This window comes from Sander lucioperca, chromosome 1, assembly GCF_008315115.2.
Source record: "Sander lucioperca isolate FBNREF2018 chromosome 1, SLUC_FBN_1.2, whole genome shotgun sequence".
NCBI lineage: Eukaryota > Metazoa > Chordata > Actinopteri > Perciformes > Percidae > Sander > Sander lucioperca.
Genome location: NC_050173.1, coordinates 43629239 through 43634252, shown reverse-complemented (window position 1 = coordinate 43634252; position 5014 = coordinate 43629239).

Here is a 5014-nt window from a genome sequence, read left to right as displayed (position 1 = left end):
CTTTGCTTGTTTCGTGTGACGGTGCCATCAGACATAGTGACCAGGATATATTATACTGATCTTTCATGTGTTTTAAAACACTCCGTGTCCCAACAGTTTCAATGCACAAACTACCTCACGGGTTGATGTAACATCATGGTTCTCAGACATCGTGCCTTTTCTGGACCTTTGACGAATTGTTCTCATGTTTCAACACGTTTACATTATCAGTCATTTTACATCTCTATAGATCGTATGACTCCTACACACATTTTACAGCAGCATGAGGCCTCAACTAGGAAGACTTTTTGACTTCGTAAATGACATACTGTATGTATTTGAAAAGTTTGACTTTTGAAGGAAAAAGGATGTCTGTATTTCTCATCAAAATAACTCTATTTACAGATCAAATGAGATATATTACTGATGTAAACAAACTTGTAATAGCATCCGTAAATAGTAACTTGCTAGCTGAACATGAAAAATGTGAAATTGGTCTACAGGTAAGTATATTAATTCAAGTACCAAATTCCATACTTATTTCCTGGAAACCCTAACAGATTCGTAAAATACAGCGTATAAATATAAAAGACAGATGGTGCTGAAAGGTGCAAGAAAAAAATTACATAATATTTCATCAAAAGTCCAGTTTGAAGATATGTGTTTACAGAAGTGATGGTGCATCTTTTACCTACAGCCCACACTAGAGACTTGCATCTTTTGTGCATTTTTCAACAATGAGTGCGCACAACTATATATCCTCACTTTTTAAAATGCACATTGTGTTAAACTATGCTCAGCTCTTCTCTGGTTACATTTCAGACCAATTAAAGAAGTAAAACTTTAAGAGGGAAGATTATATCTTGGATCAATCCATCAGCAAATCTTTTAGACTCGAGCTACAGCTCAACAATGTAGTCATATATCAAATTATATTTTGTTAAAGCTGCAGATATGTATATTCAGTATCTTTACATTTTTTTCTAATGTTTTATTTCTTGAAAGGGCGGGAACATATCTGAAACATAAGTTATACCCATGAGACTGTAGAGTATGCATCGAAAAACACTGTAGTATGGTGAATGCACATATTTGAAAATCTTTCCCACACTTGGTTTGTGTTTTTTGTTAAACTCAACAGCAAAACCTCCAGTAGTTTACAGTCTTCTGTTGATGACCTCTGTCTGAGAATTAAGTTTGTTTTCTTTAACTGAGTCGAGCTGCTTAAGAAGGCGCTGTAAAATACTCTGAAGCTAATCGCCTGTAGTAAACACACAAACAGTCAGTGAACTGGTCTCTGCTCCATTTGCAAACATATCTGGCTCCCACATGGTCTGCTCTGGACTGCTGTTGTTCTCATGGAAAACTGCACCCTTTACCTCAAATATTTTATCCGATCATGCGTTCGGTGCCAGCTTGGCAAAAGGCATAAAGTTGCACATTCTTAGTTTTCGTTTTTGAAAAACCTGAAAACGTGGTATAGTCTAAAAGTATGAGAACATCCAGCTGGAAAAGTGTGTTGGAAAAGTAATTTCAAGCACTTCAAAGCAGCAGTATTTTACATACTCTTCATGTTTTACATATCTGAAAGTAATTTGACTTGTGATGCCAGATGCCGTTCCTCTCACACTCGGATACATGTGCACAGGCCTTAACAAATCAAGCTCAGAGGTTTTCTTTGCTTTTCAAATCCGTTACCGTTAAAGTCAACAGCACATTGATCCAGCGCTCATTTAGGAGTCTCTGTCTCTTTCTTTTTTCACCCAACAAACAAGTGAGTGCTGTTCTGCCAGATATATTTAAACTCCAGTTTGGACTGGTGCAACCCTTCACACACCCACTTCCAATGAGTCCTCCCCCCCCCCCCCCCTTCACCCACCTCAGCCACAACTCTGGTCCAACTTTCCTTCTTACTACAGACCTTCTTTGATACATTCATGATCAAGGCTAGTCACAGTTTCCCCATCTGGCTGTACATTTTACCTCATTTACTCTGCTATGATTCCTGTAGGAACTAAATGGAGTGAAATTGTAAAATCCACAGTGAGAGCAGAAGTAGATTACATCCATAACGTCCTTTTATCTAATGTAATTTGGGGTTTAAATGTGTAATATGTTAAGTGTTTCACATCATGTGGAAAGGTTGGAAATAGTCCGATGTTTACAACTTGCTTAGGACAGTTGTATGTTGGTTGTGTGATGGTTAAAATATGCTGTGTACTGAATACAGCTCTATATCCATCAAATTTGGGTTTAGGTACCTTTTTGTCTTTCGCTGACTTTAGGGCAAATATTTGTTTGCTTTTTCAGGCATAGCTGTTTTATTAAGTGCAAAGTCGGATGTGAGGTTTTACCTAAAAACATTCTGAGTTTCTCAGTTGTAACTATTGCTGCGTTCATGCCACCTGGGAATATCAGGTACTACCCCCTGTGATTACGTTGTTTTTCCGACTGTCAGTGTTCACATGGTCGGGATCGGTCAGGATGCGTGTTCTTCTTCCTCTGTTATATTGGCGTTTGGCATAACAAATTGTTGCATGACGGCCACCGACTGTTGGGCGTAGTCTAGAGCATCAGGTGTGTGAAAACATGGAGGCCACAATAACAAAAGATTTGCTGCTGTTTTCTTATACGAGCATAGAAACAGCACATGGACAGGTGTTTGTGTTATCTGCAGGACAACGATCGGGAAAGGACACAGATAAGGTGTTTTTTTATACATAGGCCTATTTATGAATAATTTGAAACATGTTATGTTTCTTGGCAGAGGCGTTTGTCCACAATAAACAGTTTATTGTCATTGAAATATTTTCAGTGAACCAAAGTCGCCTACATCAAACGTCAGTTGTCAACAACGCGTCACCAACTGGGAAACTCGGTTAGCAAAATCTAGCCCGAGTTTCCCACCTCTGATTCCCACAGGAAGTGACGTGAATGATGACGTTTTCACTGGAAAAAATGTTTTTCCGATGTCCGTGAACGCACGGTATGACTGTGATGTTGATATACAGCAACTTCCATCTGTCATGAACGCAGCCTTGACTTCAGCTCGTAATGTGCCACTGGTAGACTGTTTTGTTGAATGAAATATTTTTGGAAGCACATTAAGACAAACCTTAAAATAACCTTTCTATTCTGGCATAAAGTCCAGATTGTAATTTAACCAAAGGAAACTACCAAACCTTTGACACGTTTGTCAAGAACTATCTGAATATGGCACCACTTATTAGATAAGATAAGTTAGTAAGTTTTTTGGTTCATTTATTACATACCACAAAAAAGGCTATTTGGCACCAGGCTTTTTTACAAAGTGTGCAAATCGCTGCAAATATCTAAGCTTTCATGAAACGTGTCAGAAATTATTACATTATGGTATTGTATCAACCAGGACTAAAGAGTAGCATAGTGACATGTATTTGTATATTAATGTCACTAGAGTCAACTCAACAAAACCTCAACATCTGCAACAAATCTCTATCTGTGGTTTATTTATATAGAAAAAAAAAAAGTTAATTTTCCAGCCGTTGGAACATTTGACCATGTTGAAAGCAGCAGTGGGGCGGTTTCTGCATACAGTATGTTTAGTTTTGATCTGAGCCAGCCGTTAAAAGATAAGCCCCCTGCCTCCCCTCCACATCTTCCTTTCTCCCCTGTCTAAAATACAAACGGTGTTATACACATACGCAGCTCCAGTCTTGTGCTCTCTGAGGTTATCTGCCAGTGATACACTGCTCTGCAGTTTCTATGGGAGTCTACTCTTGGCTTTACTCAAAAGCAGTTTCTGTGTCCGTCCTGTATGCAAACAATGGGGTATTGTTGCACCGGATGTACATCAGATAGTCGCGGGCTGCAGTCAAAATAGAGAGAGAATTTCTTTTTGTAGTTAGTGAGGAAAAATATTTGAGTCTGGGGCCAGAAGAGGACATCATGTAATTCTCGCTTCTCCTACAGCGTTCATACAGTAGAAAACGCAGAAAGGTGGTTTACTCAAATGTGGTTGCATGTTTTGTCTTGATGACAGGGAACCATATCCTTTTTCAAGATTAATTCTGTAGAGTTCATTACTTGCGGCTCAAACATGATTTGAACTGCACGAGTCAACGTTTCCATGAGCACAAACAATCGTTTCATAACACCTGTATTTCAAAGCATCGTTAATGTGTTGAGCTCTCATCACGTCTCTTTATCACCGCGCCCCTTTGTGATGAACAAACACGGTTGTTTGTTCAGCTTTCCTGCAGCTTGACGCAGCGACACGCCAGCCCTCTGCTGAAACCTCCGCCTCCTGATGGAGCTTTTCAGCTGTCAGAAGAAAAGAAAAGGAGAAGACCAGCTGAGTTTATATTTTCCTCCCCGGGCCCAAATCCTCAAATTGAAACACATGCAGAACGACTTCAGAGAGTGGGAATGCTGCCAGGGCGACTAAATGTTGTCTCAGGCCTACTTGTTGTGTGCAGATTCAAACAATAGTTTTTTCTATCTTTTATTGTTCTTAACATTCTGTACTATCCCCAAAGCAGAGCTTGAGTAGAACAAATGTGTCAAATACTGAGAATGTACAGTACATCTTTTCAGTGCTGCCTAAATGGACAAACCACTGGTTTAACTGCCTTGTTTTTGAAGTTCAGTTACTTGTACAGACTCCAACCCCTTCCCCAGAGAAGTCCGTTGCCTACTGAGGGCCCCCTGTGTTTGGTGTGGAACGTATAAATCCACCCAGTTACGTAAGAGATCCTGGCCTTTATGCTGCCCTTATTTAAAGCTTCTTGCTTCCTCTGTATTGGTTGGATCCCCAAACCGACTCAGGAAGTCGTTTCCTGCCGTCAAGTCTTGGCTTCCCTTTCTGGCTGTTAAAAACATCTTTAGCACTTCCTCTATGAAGGAGTGTCGGAGAAGAACAGAATATAATATATCCTGATAGAAATCTCTCTGTCTCCATCCATGTTCCTATATGGGTTCAGCATGGCTCTTCTACTCCCATGGTTAAGAGTTCCCATCCCAGTGGGGGAAAACCATGCTAAAAATATATCCACAC